Source organism: Corylus avellana, chromosome 9, assembly GCF_965113065.1.
Source record: "Corylus avellana chromosome 9, dhCorAvel1.hap1.2, whole genome shotgun sequence".
NCBI classification, from domain to species: Eukaryota; Viridiplantae; Streptophyta; class Magnoliopsida; order Fagales; family Betulaceae; genus Corylus; species Corylus avellana.
In genome coordinates, this window is record NC_142498.1 from 16,212,099 (window position 1) to 16,230,102 (window position 18,004).

At 34.6% G+C, this 18,004-nt stretch overlaps 1 long non-coding RNA gene across 1 annotated transcript; it reads left to right on the forward strand.

Moving 5' to 3' along the window:
* Positions 1-15,946: 15,946 nt before the first annotated feature.
* LOC148583864 (uncharacterized) lies at positions 15,947-17,431 on the forward strand. Its single transcript, XR_015909060.1, has 3 exons — positions 15,947-15,972; positions 17,119-17,190; positions 17,321-17,431. It is a non-coding gene; the product is annotated as an uncharacterized LOC148583864 (long non-coding RNA).
* Positions 17,432-18,004: the final 573 nt, after the last annotated feature.

An 18,004-nucleotide genomic window follows, 5' to 3' on the forward strand; every position in this document is an offset into this window, starting at 1 on the left:
TATCAGAAAAACATTGCTTTTTTATTTGAACCACCTCACCACCTATCTCACCGATTACTCCCATTGTTCTGAACTTTCTTCCATGGATGCGTTTGACTTACATTCTATCTCTACCGTTGATGCATACATGTCATTTCAATTAATCTTCATCTGAAGAGTAATGGCAGTGTTTCTTGACTGCCCAAAATATTGTATTGTAAAGCATGGATGGTTTTGCATAAGTTCGCTCAAATTATCCTCCCACCTAAGCCGACCTGAATTTTCGGGTTAAGGTAGGCGTTAGGTTGAAATTAGTAACATTTTTTTCTTACCAGCCAAAGTTGGGTCTGAAGTTGGAAATAGGTCGGCTTCTGACAAACCTGACCTGACCTTTCAGATCTGACAAATATGGCATCTCTCTCTCTACCAGATTATTGCCAAATCTGGTGTTGATTGGGATCTTGTACCCTTGTTGCTCGTCTGAGTTATCAATCGGGGTTAGAATGCCATTGGCACCTGGTTGGGCTTATAATTGGGAAGGGCAAATAAAATTTTGCCATTCTAATAAATAAAGAAATTGCGAAAAAGAAAAAGAAAAAAATGAGGCTGGGTCTTGCTCAGTGAAATGGGTAACCTAGCCACGACTGTGGTTGGGTGAGGGCCCAACCATGGCAAGGCTAGACTTTCCCCGCCCACCACCATGACTGGGTTATCCCGCAAGCCTACTGCTCGCCTCCTTTATGCAAACATGCATGTGCTGGCAAGCTTGGCTCTTGCTTCCTCATTTTCTGCAACATCTCCATATCTAACGGTGACTTTACTGCCCAAGGTTGAATAATTCTAGAAGTTACTTTTATAATGTTCTAAGAATTAGGTGATTTTTAAAATTATCAGTTAGATCAAAATTTTCAATAACAAGTCTAATTGTGATTTTAGAAGCTACATAAATTTGGAAATAACAAGAGAGCATTACTCGCCAAGCTCGTCTCAAAGAATGAACACAATGAGGAAACCCATCACCAAATCAAGCACTTCATTCTTGCTTTTCTCTACCTACTAGAGTAGATCTTACAGCTCAAGATCAACAAGGGCCCACCCAAGTAGCGTTCGAAGTCCTTGATGTGATCGTCCTCGAGTTCTCAAACAAGAAGCTCTGGCTCTAGAGGTTTTTGACAACCATGATCGGCCGTGATGCTTAGGGTATGGTTGGGCATAACCTAGGGCCTTGTTTGTTAAAACAAGGCCTTTTCTGATGCAATATTCACATTTAAAAAATTAAAAAAATAAAATAATGATTGGTATAGAAAATTAAAAAAAATAGTATTGAAAAGTGAAAAATTTTGTTTTGTAGTGATTTTTTTATTTAAATAGTAGTAAAAAGTGAATGATGTGATATAAAAAGTGATAATGTTTTGATAATTTTTTTGAAAAATGAGATGAATAGTGTGGTGGTAATGGGGGTTGTTTGTTACGAGTGCATTAATTTTTCGATTTTTTGTTATTTAATTTTTTGATAGGAGTGCATTATTATATTTAACATCAACTTTATTATTTGTTTGACGAAAATATGGAGAGAGGTCTTTGTTGGGACAGTTTTTGATCCAAGGAGAATGGACCAGTTTGACAACTCTCCATCCAGGACCAAGCCGAAATGCTCTTAGTGAATCGTGGATCATAGAGAATGATAGTTATGGCTTAGGGGATCCTTAGCCAATAGCCATAGCCAAGGATTCTCTATGATGCTTAAGTTAGCATGATGTTTATTTTAAATGGAAAGAAATAAGTACTTTGTATGCATTCTTTTTTTGGTTCTTTCTCACGGTGCATCAAGCGAGTTAAATCTCTATGTTTTGCAAATCTTGAGATTAAGACACTTAGTGTGACTAAATGTCATGCATCGATAAGGTGATAAGGTGACACCTCTTATACTCTATGTATGTAGTTTTATAGGGGCTCGAGATTGCTTTAATGTAACACATACTTTTTTTGACATATGGTGATTCTTCAAGAGATGGCGCATCGATAAAGTGATAAGGTGACACCTCATTTACTCTATGCATGTAGCCTTATAGGAGCTCGACATTACTTTGATATGACACAAACTTTTTTTTGACATACGGTGATTCTGCAAGATATGGCAAGTTAATTATATTGGGCCCCATCTACGACTACTTCAAGTAATGAGCCTTAATTTTTTTTTTTTAATAGAATAAATTTTTATTATCAATTATTAATTGATAGCCTTATTATACTAGAAGTTTCGACAGCCGCCTAATTAGTAGCCCCTACGAAAAAAAACAGAGTCCTACTATTTCTCATAAACTTATGGTGCTAAGAATTGGTGTGTCTTATCACTTTGACTAAGCTGTTGCATGTATTAGAAACTTTAATAATTCAATTACATGGGAATATTTCATTTTTAATATAGTATTAGAAGGTTATGCAACTTCACCATACCCCAGTTTGTGCCACAAGCTCCAAGATCACCTAATGTATCCTCTTCATTTCAGAAATGGACATAAACTATTTTACAATCAAAATCTTTATTTTGATACATCGGAGTAGTATATATGACGTTATGTTAGTTAAAAATTTTAAATAACATAGTAACATATTCATTGTATGTTGAAATAGAAAGGATTATCATCCTAATTATGGAGCTTGGAAATCACGGGTTAAGAGCAAGTATAGTGAGACACATGATTTGCATAATTTCTGTCTAATCTTTAGCGAAAAAAATTAAATGATATGACAACATATACACCATTAAATCTTAAATTTTTTTTCAAAAAAATCATGAAATCGAGATCGAGCAAGCATGGTGAACTCATGACGAATCCAATGGAAAAGTATGCAATTATAATATTATATTAGCTTGATTTCTCAATTAAAAACCATCCACAATTATATTTGTTAAATATATTAGTACCGTCTTTTTTTTTTCTTGGGAAAATTACAGTTTACCCTCCCAAAATTGACAGTTTTTTTCAATTCGAAAACCAAAGTTTTAATTTTTGCAATCCACCCCCCCAAAGTTCCAAATTTTTACAATTTGACCAATTGTATCCAAAGCTTCCCATATTGCCCCTAATTTTTATTTTTATTTTTTTATAAAAAAATCGGGGTGGACGTAGCCACCCCTTTGGCCATATGGCCATTTTTGCACCCTCAAATTTGTTTTTTTTTTTTCATAAATTTTTTTTTTTAAAAAAAAAAAATCTGGAGTAATATGAGAATTTTGGGATAATATTGGTCAAATTGAAAAAAATTGGAACTTTGAAGGGGTAGATTGCAAAAATTGAAACTTTGATGTTCGAATTGAAAAACACTGTCAACTTTGGGGGGGTAAACTGTAATTTTCTCTTTTTCTCTTTTTTTTTTTTGTTGGTCTTTTTATAATCAAAATGCCCAAATTATAAAACAGCTATCATCTTATTTTTATATAGAAATTTGAATCGCCTTTTTTTTTCTTTTTTTTTTGGTGGTTTTTCAAGTTTTGCATTTTAGACAGGATCTTTCAATTTGGCCAATCTAATACATGAGGTTATAAAGATTTTAAATCTAAGAACTTTACTCATTTTCCCCCAGATAATAATAATAATAATAATAATAATAATAATAATAATAAACCCATTGAAATGACTATCATATCATTCTCATTAACAAATAAAATAATAATAAGAAAAGGATTGATTATTAGAAAAGGATTGAGTGGCTGTGAGTCAATTGGGGAGGTGGTTGCTCTTCGGGGTGGCACGAGCAACCTCTCTCTCTCTCTCTCTCTCTCTCTCTCTCTATATATATATATATATATATATATATATATATATATATTATGAGAAGGGTATAATAGTGTTGTGGCACTTTTTTGGTTAATGTGTCAAAAATTGGGTGGACAACTTCTTTGGGCTTGGGTTCATTAGAGAGAGAGTCAAGCCTAAAACTCACGTCAACTGGAGTAGCTGACAGCTATCAAGTCATTACAGCCAACACATCTGCAAAAAGAATCAAACCCAAAAATTTTCAAGAGAAAAAAGGGTCATGTGAATGCAATCAATATTCATTATGTTTAGTTGTAACAATAATGATAATTATAACTTTATTACTATAGTTGTGATTCCAACGATAAACATAGGTTCAGCTGTAATAATGATGACTATTTCAATTGAAATAATAGTTATATGTTCAATGATAACAACATTGATGAGGTCGGTTATGATAATAATGTTGCGTTCAACAAAAATAGTAGTAATGACGTGTTCAACAATAATAACAATAACTTTATCGATAAGAATAATAATATCTTTATCATTAGCAATGGTGATGGCTTTCCAACAAGGATAATAGCCAACTTTATCAATAGTAAGAACGACTACTTTGTCAATAGCAATAACAATTGGTTCAAATAATACGTGTAGTGTTAATAATAGGAGAATAGTTGAAACATTAATGAAGTGGGTAGGTGAGAAATAAGACTTTTGCTAAAAAAAAAAAAGGCAACTGTTTGAGGTTTCAGGTATTCTCAACCATGCTTTATGCCATGCCACACGATGCATATATGGTCATGGTCTGACAAGAGAGCTGGCCGACCGCATCTATACCTTTCAAACCCCAACTTCCCTTCTTAACGTGCCTTAATTATATTTCATATTGTTTTTTTATTATTTAATTGGTGAAAAAAAATGAAGAGAATTCTCGGATTTAAAATAATCGTAAACTCGGTCTTAAATTTACAAAATTAAAAGATGAGATGTCAATGTAAAAAACGTGGAAAAACACATGGGTTCTATCAATATTTCTCATAAACCTATGGTTTTAAGATATGGTGTCTTAGCACTTTGACTAATTAAGCTGTTGCATGTAGCTTAATAGACGCATTAGATAAGCCCAATGAGTAGGTCTAGACTTCTAGTGATGAGGAATTCGAAAGTTTGATAATTCAATTGCCCAATACTTGGTGGAAAAGTATGTAAGCTTCATTTCTCAATTAAAAAGACCCACATGCATGCATTTTTCCATAACAAATGGACAAGATAGAAATTTGTGGCCAAGAATAAAAGAAGGTACTTGATATTTTTTTTATTTCAGTAAAGTCCATGTAATCTCCTTAAACTACTATTTTAATGATAATTTACTCTCAAACTATCAATTACAACAATTTACCCTCAAAATTACCAAAACAATGACAATGTACCCCTCTAATGCTAGCAAAATGACAAAATTACCCCTATAAAATTTTCAATAAGACAAAAATATCCTTAAAAATTTGAAAAGAAATTAAATGTTAGTATTTTTGTTTTTATTTTAGTAAGTGTAATTTCATTATTTTGTTAAAATTTGGGATACATTGTTATTGTTTTTGTAATTTGGGGGGGTAAATTGTCGCAATTGATAATTTGTGAGGTAGATTGTCACTGGGGTGGTAGTTTGAGGGGATTAAGTGAACTTTACCCTTTTTATTAATTTAACAAAATGTCCAAGTAATTGCAGGTGTAATTTATAATATATCGCATGTAAAATCAAAATGTACATTTTATACATATAAACATATTTCTCTTTTTTTATATAGGGAAAATGTATAATAAATCTCTGAGTCAACTCTCCAAAATTTAAATCTCCCTAAGTTTTTTTTTTTTTTTTCGACAATTTAGTCCCTGAGTCAATTAAAATGACAGTAAAATTTCTACCGTTAAATTTTTTTAACAAACGTTAGAGAAACTCAAAATACATTGTTTTACGACATTAAAATATTAATTTTTTTTAAAAAAAAAATTGAAGGCACCACCCCTAGCCACCACCCAACCCCTATGAGGTGGTTTGCCCACCCCTGGGGAGGCTTGCGGCCACCCCTCCACCCATGGGGTTGCCGCAAGCCACCCCAAGGGTGGTTTGCCCACCGTTGGGGTGGCTGCAGGGGTTGGGTGGTGGCCAAGGGTGGCAGCGCCACCTCTGGCTACCCTTCAATTTTTTTATTATTATTATTTTTAGATTTAATTTTTTAAATTAAATTAATAAAAAATAAAATTTTAATGGGATAAAACGGTGCGTTTTGAATTGTCCTAATGTCTGTTAAAAAATTTTAACGGCAGAGATTTTATTGTCATTGTAATTGACCCTGTGACTAAATTTTCAAAAAAAAAAAAACTTAGAAAGATTTAAATTTTGTAGGGTTGACTCAGAAATTTATTATACATTTTCCCTTTTATATAATATAACGTTCTTCTCATCCTTCTCAATTTACTTCTTTATTCAAGGGTATTTTATTTGTTTGGAAAAAAAAAAAAAAGAGTTCTGATTGGATGAGACATACAGTATATAGATATCTGATATGATTTGGTTGTAATTTAGTGAAGCGGGGCGAATAAGACCCATCCAATGTCAACTCCGAATCTTCAAAGCCAACAACGTGTTAAACGACTACAAATGAAAAACCATGGCTCAGTTTGTGCCACGTGGCCGGTAAGCCGTACAGATCCCACGAGATCCTTGACGAATATCATGGATTTGGGGCGCGGGTTAAACACGTGCATCACAGGGAATCGATGAACGGATGAAGCACGCGATTTGCGTGCGTATTAGCTTGATATGCGTCCAATCCTTTGCGGAAGAGTAAGCACTCGTATTAGCTTGATATGTGTCGTTTTCTTTATTCATGGTTGTGTCCATTTGTCAATTATAGGGAATGGGTGATGTTAATCATCACGCCCGGTGTGATGCACGCCGGGGTGATTTGATATTATTATTATAATTATTAAAAAAAAAAAAAAAGTCTAATGTGCATGAATAGTCATGCATGCTGGCGTTCTTAGTATCATGGCGCCATGAGAAATAAAAGCAATCATCCCCCTAAATACTATTCACCTTATTTTATTTTATTTTATTTTTTAAATCAATATTAAAATATTCTCAATTTTTATATTACATAATAATTATCATTTACCTTTTTATTATTATTTAAATAAAAAAATACTCCAAAACAATTTTTTTATTTTTTTTATTAATTATTATTATTATTTTATTATTATTCAAAACGCATGAACAACACCCTGTTGTTTAACAAATAGGGCCATAGAATCCTTTGGCACCGACGAGTTGGATCAGATTTCCTACAAAATTATGTAAATATATATAGGTCTTTATTTTATATTGAACTGCTTGAAAAATAATATATATATATATATATATATATATATATATATATATATATATATATGTGTGTGTGTGTGTGTTGGGGGGGGGGGGGGGGGGGTATGTTATTGAAACAATCAAAATGAATTTTTTTTTTTTTTTTTAAAAGGCTTTTTCTTTATTTTTAAAGAAGCATTTTTTGGTTCAAAGTTTTTATCATGAAAATATACTCAATTCAAATTGATAACATATCACATTTTTAATATGTAATATTTTTCATGCGGTTCAATGTAAGAAGCTTACATTCATGTAATTTGATAATCTAATTAAAAAAAAAAAAAATTGTAGGGATAAGAGATTTTAATATAAGATTTTAATTAAAATTGAAATTTTCCTCTTTTGAGTAGCCAGAAGGTAATTTAGAAAATTATGTAAAATTTTGAATTTAAGATTTTTTAAATATCCGAATTTCAATTTTATTTCTATGAAGAATGTGACATTGCATAAATTACGAATGCTTCTCATATGAAGAATGTTAGATTTTTTTTTTTTTTTTTTTTAAATAACGTAAAATTAGTCATTGTGGTTTACTTAATTTGTAATTAAATCCATGTGCTATCAAAATGAATCCGAAGGTCCCTGAAGTATGCCAAAAAAATAATTTTGTCTCTACAGTCAAATTTTGTCTATTAATTTAACATATTTCGTTAATTTGACACTGACTTAAATATGACAAATATCACAATTTTATTGGTTATAACGTTCACGCTATCAGAATCTGTTAAGTCAATGAACGAAATTTGACTGTATGGACTAAATTATTTTTTAGGCATACTCAGGGGCCTTTAAATTCATTTTGATAGCATATGGAGTTAATTGCACATTAGGTAAACCACATGGATTGATTTTGCAGTTTTCCCTTCTTTTTTTGTTTTTGGTAAAGAATTTAGGAAATTGATGGCATCATTTGTTCATAAAATGGAAGGAAGAAAGCATTTGCGTGACATCATTGAGACATTATGCCATATTTTGTAGCTGGAGTGAAATGTTGTGAATATTGAAAATGCAGTCATTCTTGTTAAATTACCACTTATTCTAAAAATTTTGAATTCGAACCTTAATTTTGTCATTTACCTCATATTTTAATTAAATATTTCACATATTGGACTACAACCATTAAAATGAAGTTTGAGCCTATACGAGAGGGGGATAGCTAAAATATTAATTAAATGATTAAGTTTACCTCTTCCTATATATTTTTTTTGAACGAAAATTTGAGGATTTCATTGATTAAAGATCAAGATCATAAAGTTCTTACAGAGCAGAGCAAAAAGCTCTTACAACACAAAGCATAAAGTTCTGCAAAAATTATAGTCACATGCTATACGGTTACAAAGTCATAGATACAAACAAAAATTCTTACAATCAGGTGCTATCTATGACTTTAATCTTCCGCTAACCCATGTACAAATATAGTTAAAGAGCAGATCTGCTCCAAGCAGACTAAATTTAAGACATGGGTAGCCAAATTTCTTAATAAAATTTATTTAAACCGGCCGTGAGAGATAACTCCTCACATCTAATTATCCAGGCCGTGAGAAATAACCCATCACACCTAATTATTCATTCTCACTCATGAGGACAGATCTAAAGAGAAGAAATTTCTTATTCGAAACAGAAAAACACAAACAAACAACCAGCAAGCAGTAGCAGCGGCCGAGAGGAGATGAACGACACAACATTGTGGGAGGTAGACGGACACATAGCGGAGAGGCCGAAGTTATTGATCTGGTCGGAAAACACCTACAAACATAAACAAAAAAAGAAGAAACAAAAGGGGAGGGGGAGGGTAGGAGCGGGGAGTAGAAAGGGGAGGGGAGGAGGGAACAGATCTGCTCCCTCCTCCTCTCAAAACTGTTTTCTAAGGAGAAGGGCCGTGAGACGGCTTCTAGGGTTTTCTCCCTATTTCTTTATTAAATCTTAACATGACTATTTTCCAATAAGCTTAAGCTTTTAAGCAAATGATGATTTAACAATTCTCTTGCATGAGTGCATCAAAACACTAATAATGCCTTAACAAAAAAAATAATAATAATAATAATGGGGAGTGTGGAGTGTGGACTGTGTAGTCCATTTCGTTGGAGCATCCCAAAATTGGAAAGGGGACGAAGATACCCTCAATTTCCAAATTATTTTACGGTCAAACTTTTATTTTGTTGCATTTCAATATACCTTTTTTATTTATTTTTTTATTTTTTTATTTTTTAAGGAATAACAGGGGAAGGGGGAGGAAACAACAACACAAAACATAAAAAAAATTACTGGGCAATCCAACAATAAGCATTAATACAACCAAATTAGTTTGGGTGAACATAAAGTAAAAAGTAGGGGTGTCAACCCGGTCCGAATTTTCGGTTTTTGGCCAAAATCAAGACTAGAACAGGGGTACCTCGATTCTTAGATTTGGGAAACCGCAACCGGGAACTGGGTCCCGGTTAACCGGGGTCCCGATTACCGGCCGGTTCAGGTTTTTACCCGATCCGGTAACCGGTTTTTTTTATTTTTTTTTTATTTTTTTGAAACTTCATGAAAAAAAGAAAGAAGGAAAATATAAATGATGAGAAGACACAAATAACCCTCTTAATTTAACTATGACAAAGAAAGAATAAGGTCTAACCGTAAATCTATATCATCATACAAAAAGTAAGTGAGTTGAAATACCCAAAAACCCGGTCAAACTAATTCAAATTCATTATTTCCTTACATTTGCGTATTAAAAGACAAAATAACTCCAAATCAAATTCATTATTTATGTACTAATTAAACTGGGTGAGCTTAATAGCAAAGGGCAAAATAATAATTTGGCGCCATCAAAGAAAAATCATTGTTATAGAGGCATTGGCTCTTTTGTGTATATATATATATATATTAAAAAAATTATTATTATATATAAATGCACCCGGTTTCGGTTTTCCGGTTTTTACCGGATGCCCAAAACCGGGACCAGAACTGGGATCCCCAATTTTTTGTTTTTTTGCAACCAGAACCGGAACCGGCTCCTCGGTTTCCCGATTTCCGGTTTTTCGGTTCTGGTTCCGATTCTCCTGTAATTTTTGACACCCCTAGTAAAAAGAATATGCCAAATGAATGACACGATCCTTTATAAAGTCTACCAATTAAGGTAGTTTGAGACAATGTGCTAGAGACGACACTGTCAAGAAGCACAAGAGGGGGCACAAACCTCGAAAGGTTCTTCAACCCTTTCCGAACCCATAACAGTAAGGCAGACATTGACGAAGATAAAAAAAAAAAAGCCACCAACGTGAGGCACCGACGACACAATGTCAAGAGAACACCGCAAAATGATTTACAACCAAATTTGGAAAACAACATAGGCAAAAACAAAAAACCAATTATGGAGATTCAGTGTGGGAGAGAACAAGGAGCCAAAGACCAGGTGCATGTGTTGTGGCAAAAATACACCCCTTATAATAAGCTTTGGACCCACTTAGACATGATCATGAAGACCCAAGGCCCAGTCAAATAAAAGACCTACTACTACTAAGAAGCCCAAAGGAGGGCCTACTGCAAGGCCCACTACCACTGTAGCCGAAGAGAGCCCTAAACAGTCAAATGGAAGGCCTACTACTACAAGGCCCAAGGAGGGGCCCAATATGTAGTGACCCAAATAATTAACTACGCTTAGGTTGCTTAGTTATAGAGTTAATTTAGGTTTTTAGGTTACTGAGGACCGCTAGAGGGGCATTTTGGAAATTTGGACTTTCGGACCGGACCGGACGTACGCTAGGGTTGGCGGACATACGCTCTTGTCATTAGTAGACGACGTACGCATGGGGACCATCGTACGTACACTGTCAATAGTATGTCGTACTCTGCCAATAATACACAGACGTACGCTGGGGACCACAAGAACGTAGGCTACTTTTGGAATACCCTTGGTTAATATCTGGACATACGATACAGACTTTGGACTACTGTGTAAGTAGTACTAGACGTCCGCTACTTTTCAGAGAAGTTGGTAGCACCCTCTACTATAAATACCCCCTACCCCCCTTACTCTCACACGTTCATTTACGCCCCTAGGCTCCCAAAACTCTGTGTGAGTGTGTTTTGTGAGATTTTGTGAGTGCTGGTAGAGAAGGAAAAGAGGTTCTTAAAGTTTCGCTTCAAGGAGGTAATATCCTTAAGCCTAGTTCATTTCTTAGATGTTATATTGTTTAATTGATAGCTTAGTTGTTGGTTTTGAGTTTCTAGCTAGTTTAAGCTTTAATTTTGACGGTTTAGTAGTTTATCTTGATTTAATGTGTTTTCTTATGCATTGAGGCATTATTTTGAGATAAGTAGTCTTAGAAAGCCTTTTTGGTAGCCCTAGAAGCCGATTTAGGAGGATAAGAGGACGAGTGAACAAAATGAGGTTCACCTAAAATCCTTCAGCGCGGACATACGGTATCGAGCCCGGATGTACGATCCAAAGCATTCTAGAGAACGCTATTTTGGTCGACCGTCTGATAGCTCCAGTTTTCCTGTTATAGGCTTGTTTTAGTAGAATTAGGACTAATAGAAGGTTTTTCACAGATTCAGAGGACCCGAACTTGTTGGAGGGATATTCGGAGGATTTAATTGACCTAGGTGAGTTTTAACTCATATAATGCTTGCTATTATTTTTTCATGACTACATGACTATTTTGTATACCAAAACATGCATATCTACAACTCTTACAATTTACACTTGTTGCACATGAATTCTAGCATTTTTGAAAAAAATATTGTGTTGAATATGTTAACAAAGTGAGACTTATAAAAGTATGAATGTAAAATACAGACAAGAGAAATTGCATCGTATGACATGGTATACTAGTACGTGCGATATAATGGTCATGGACGTACTATACATGTTAGTTTTATGGTCAAATGTGTATATTGTTATGTGGGCCTTGGATCCAATAGTTTCGTGACCAGACGTAGCCATTCCCTAATGGTTGGTCACTATAGGATGGACATCATTAGTGGTGTGGGCCACCTGAGGTTAGACTCGGTCGTGCTAGTAATGGGATGTACGGTAGCGTACAATGATTGGGGCACCGACATTGTATTACAAGTCCCTCAAGACAGCGCTAACCTTGCTGAGAAAGAGTAATATCTCGGGTAGACCATACTGTTGAACTATGACTGTTACTTTATATCATATGCATATATCATATATCTATATCACATTTATGATAAACTGTCATGATGAAACTGTTGCAAACTTTATAAAAACCAGAGTTCATAAAAAAAATGGCATGGGCATTATATGCGTTAACATTCACTAAGTCTTTAGACTTACCCCTTTATTTTATGTTTTTCCCCCCTCCATTACGAATAATTGTGCGGTTTAACTAACTTAGACGAAGATGCTTTTGGAGCAAACGTGGGTGATCGCGCAGGATCTGATTCGAGTAATTTTTGAGCACTTGGATCCAGTTTGGTTACATTCTATGTTGACTGGTGAAGGAACCACCTAAGCTGACATGATCGAGATTGTTATTTCTTTAGCTTTACTTAAACTTAGGATTTGATCTATTGATTTTTTGTTAAGACAATTATATTATGGGTTGCAACCTTATTTGATGATTATCTTTATATTATTAGGTATTTTGTTTACTCTGGTGTATGAATGTGTGGTTGTGTATGTGATGCTCTATATTCCTATAGCTTAGAAAGTCTTTCGCTGAGGCCTTTTGTCTATGAGAGGTTGCAATTCCTAAGTTTTATCCTGCGAGGGATAGGGCTGAGAAACGAACCATAGGATCAATTACTAGTTAATCGACTTGCCCATCGAGATCGTTATACAATGAGACCTTATAGGTCTCCCCTCATTCGAGAAATGCTACAAGCCCCTTTTGTGTCCCTTAAAAAATGATGTGGTTCTTAAAATCACCATTAAACTTGTGATTGATTAAATAGTAATTTGACATAAGAGGGACTTCTAGAATTACTCATCTTCTTCACACTCAGATAACATAGGATCGATCAGTTTCTATATACTAAAGAGGGCTTCTTCTCTAGGGGGAGCCCTTTCACCCAATCTCTCCTTTTTTTTTTTTTTTTTTTTTTTTTTTTATCCCCATACTTAGAAACACTGAATTGGGTGTCGAAGTGCCTACGGTCAGAAGACCGGCACCCGCTGACAACCCCTCTTCCTCTTTTACCGATATTGAAGAATGTTCGGTCCATACGTGCGGATGCTAGGTCATTTTGGGTCCAACAGCGTAGAACCAAAAATGCTAAAAAATGGCCAAAACACACTTTTGAAAGAAATACTGAAAAAATGGCTGAAAATGGTAGATCTGACTCCCAATTTAAAGGAAAACAATAAAAAGAAAGAGAATAAGCGAAAAAGCAAGAGCAAAAGAAAAGGAGAAGGAATTAAGGAGGGCTCTTCAAGCGTCTTCCAGCAGAGAAAAAAAACCTCACACGAGCTGGGGAGAGAGAGAAGAGACGTGCTCTCCTCCAGTTCTTCTGCGCACCACTACTGTGGTGTTTGTTAAACACCACCAAACACCATCATTCCACTAAACACTATTCATCTTATTTTTTCAAGAAAATATCAAAATATTCTCACTTTTTATATTACATTATTCATTTTTTACTACTATTCAAATAAAAAAAAAATACTACAAAACAAAATTTTTTCACTTTTCAATACCATTTTTTTACTTTTTTATACCAATCATTATTTTCTTTTATAATTTTTTTTATTGTCAATAGTGTCTTAGAAAAGCATTGGGGTGTGTTTGTTAAAGGGTTTTGGTTCGATAATGTATCAAAAATTGGTTGATCTAAAATATATATATATATATATATATATTAGTAATTTTTTTATTTTAATAATAATAAAAAGTTATTAATGTGATGTAAAAAGTAAAAAAAATATTTTTTTTAAAAAAAAAAGATAAATAGCATTGAAACAAAAACGTTTAGCAAACGTTGTTTAACAATCAAGGCGAGCATCTACTATACCATGTTAAAACTAGTTTCCGTACAGCACGTAAAGCTCCACCTAGCGATGTTGTCATCAATCTAAACAATCATGAGCAGATTTACGTCTCTTATTTATTTTCTTCTTCTTTTTGCTTTTGTACACTTCAGTTCTGGCCTTAGATTGATGGTATATTCCTTGAATCTGTTTATCAAACTCTCTCTCTCTCTCTCTCTCTCTCTCTATATATATATATATATATCTTGTTTTATTTTTCTGCACTAAAACTTATCAGGCCACCTGGTTAGCAAAACATGTATGGCTGAAAATAATAAGTATCACTACAAAAAAAACAAGGTTTAGTAACGCTTGGAATATAGGCGTTTTAATAAAACATCCCCTTATAGGGACGTTTTATTGTGTAAACGACACAAAATAAAATTAGCAAAGCCTGCGCAAAAAAACGTCCCCTTAATTCGGGACATTCCAATAGGATATGCCCCAATTTAGTTAATTAAGTGTGCTTGGCTGGCAAGCGCCCTTAATTCAAGACGCTTGCTATCTAGGCGCCCTTAGTTAGGAGCGCCTGCCAGCTAGGCGCCCCTAATTAAGTGCACCAGGCTGGTAAGCGCTCCTAATTAAAGGCACCTGGCTGGCAAACGCCCTTAATTCGGGACGCCTACTATCCAGTTGCCCTTAATTAGGGGCGACTGTTAGTTAGGCGCCCTTAATTAAGTGCGCCTGGCTGGCAAACGCCCCTAATTAAGGGCGCTTGGCTGGGAAGCGCCCTTAATTCGGGACGCCTGCTATCCAGGCGCCTTTAATTAGGGGTGCCTGCCAGCTAGGCGCCCCTAATTAAGTGCGCCTGGATGGCAAGCGCTCCTAATTAAGGGCGCTTGGCTGGCAAGTGCCCTTAATTAGGGGCGCCTGCCAGCTAGGCGCACTTAATTAAATGCGCCTAGCTGGCAGGCACTCCTAATTAAGGGCGCCTGGCTGGCAAGCGCCCTTAATTAAGTGCGCTTGGCTGGCAAGTGCCCATAATTAAGGGCGCCTGGCTTGCAAGCGCCCTTAATTAAGTGCGCTTGGCTGGCAAGCGCCCTTAATTAAGTGAGTTTGGCTGGCAAACGCCCCTAATTAAGGGCACCTGGCTTGCAAGCGCTCTTACTTCGGGACGCCTGCTATCCAAGCACCCTTAATTAGGGGCGCTTGCCATTTAGGTGCCCTTAATTAGGGGCGCCTACCAGCTAGGCGCCCTTAATTAAGGGTGCCTACAAGAATTAAATTATTATTGTGGCCTATCCCGATAATTTCTGAATTAGTATTATTTTTGTTTTTATATCACATAGTTTAATTTTTAATCTCGACAACCACATTAACTGATTTTGCATTTATATATTTTTTAGTTTAAGTCTCTTTTAAATGTTTTTTAATTTTTAGTATTTACTTTTTATTTTTATAAATAAATTTATAAGTGTTTTTTAATTTTAATATATTTATATTTTTTGTTTTTGCGAGCGGGAACTTAATTTTCTTTTTGATTCCTCAGCTCCCGCTCTAAGACTTAATTTCTCCCTCAATATATATTTTCCCTAACCTCTCCCCGCGCGGCCCGCCTGTCCCCCCTCTCTGCATCAGGATATATATATATATATATATATATATATATATATATATATATATATATATATATATATATATTAGATCCCTAGCCTCTCCCTCAATATATATTGATCCATATCTCTCTCTACGGCGCTAGTCGCCCCTCTCTCAATCTCGATTTTCCTATCTCTCTCTTCGGCGCCCAGTGACCCACACGTTTGGCCAACCTACCGGCCATCTTCTCCAGTCGAAACTGGCCTGCCTCTCTCTATGTTCCTGTACTAGTGAGTCTCTCTCTGTCTCTGTCTCTGTTTTTCTTTGTATCTGCTGTCTCTTTAAGTTGTCGATTTGAGATTCTAATAGTCAGATTTTTTATGTATTATGATTTTTATGAGAATTAGGAATTTTAAATTCAACAAAGTTTTCTCTACTTTTAGGGTGTAGTTGGTTTGTTGAATGCAACAATCACAATTTTGAAGAATCTCCGTGGTTGTCCTGGAGTGTTCTTTCAAATTTAATTCAGTTTTGATTTCACTGTGCAGTTCGTTCATATTAACATTTAGTATTGAATTATTATTGCAGAATTAAGTGGATCGGAATACCTCTTTTCTTTTTTTCTTTTTTTTAAAAAATTTATTGTTTTTCCTTATCCTTTATTATCATGTTCCTTTGTTTTTCCTCTTTATTGGTAGTGCCAGAATAGTCCACTTTACTATCCAAAATTACTCGTCGAGATTGGTGCCATTTTTTTGAATTTTAATTGCCTTATGTAAGTTCTTTGGAAAAGTTGTATATATACCATTGTGGAAGAAACATGATGATCTTCTGGAGTCCGGAATATACCTTAATTAGGGTAGCGCTTGCCAGCCAGGCATCGTTAATTAAGGGCGCCTAGCTGGCAGGCACCCCTAATTAATGGCGCTTGCTATCCAGGCGCACTTAATTAAGGGCGCCTGGATAGCAGACGCATCAAAATTATTTTTAGTTATATAGGAGAATTAGCTGCTCAAACATTAAGTTATATAAAAATAACTTAAACACAATAAATGATAAAAGAGAAAGGAAGAACAACATAAAATTTGAAATTCTAATGTTGGCTTATATTTTATCCTTTATCTTTTATCCTTTAATGTTGGCTTATATAACTTAAACACAATAAAAATTATTTTATTGCTGTATAAATGATAAAAGATAAAGGAAGAACAACATAAAATTTGAAATTCTAATGTTGGCTTATCTTTCATCCTTTATCTTTTATCCTTTAATGTTGGCTTATATAATTTAAACACAATAAAAATTATTTTATGCTGTTCTTCTTTTATCTTTTATCCTTTTATAGGGGAACTAGCTGCTCAAACACAATTCATTACTGTTGACTTAAGAACATATATATGATTGCATAATATACATTTGCATCTATTTATATATAGGTGAGAATGAATTAACAAATGAAGATGAGGATGCAGCTGATGCAGAAGGCGACCATTGTGGATCATCACAAAGTATGTGTAGATCTTCATATCTTAGTCAATTGTAATATAATCTAATTATATATAGGTTTGAACTTTCAAAATAGTTAGATATAAGTTTGTAATTTAATATATATATTTTTTTTGGTTTTATCATGTGCAGGTAATCGTTAAGTGACGTACGTATACTTGACCTGTTAGGTTGAGTACGTATTTGACACCAAATGCTAAGCGAACTCGTTGATATATTTTATTTCATATGTAATAAACAATTTTTGTGAACTCTTTTAAGAGGTGGTACACTTTGTGATTATGATATCGTTTTGGATATTTTATTTCATATGTATGGTATAATTTTTGTTAACTCTTTAAGATGTGGTACGTACACTTTGTGTTTATGATATCATCATTTTGGATTTAATTGTCTTATGAGATATGAGATTGTATATATGGATTAGATATGTATTGTGAGATATATATGTATAAGATTGTATGAGATTGATGAATGGAGAAAATATTTATGGATTAATCCAATATTTATGGAGAAAATACGCAATACAATATTGTATTGCATATTGTATATCAGAAGAAAATAAAAAATATATATGGATTGCATGGGAAAAATATTTTCTCTAAATATTAATTATTGGAGGCGCTTCGCAGCGTAGAAGTGCTTCCATATAGAAATAGGGGCCCTTTACACGCAAGCGCCCCCATTTATGAAAGGGGACGCTTGCCCACCTGAGCGCCCCCTTTTTAGAATGAGGGCGCTTCCTAGGTAAGCGCCCCCTTTTTTAGGCAAGCGCCCCCATTTATGAAAGGGGGCGCTTGCCCACCTGAGCGCCCC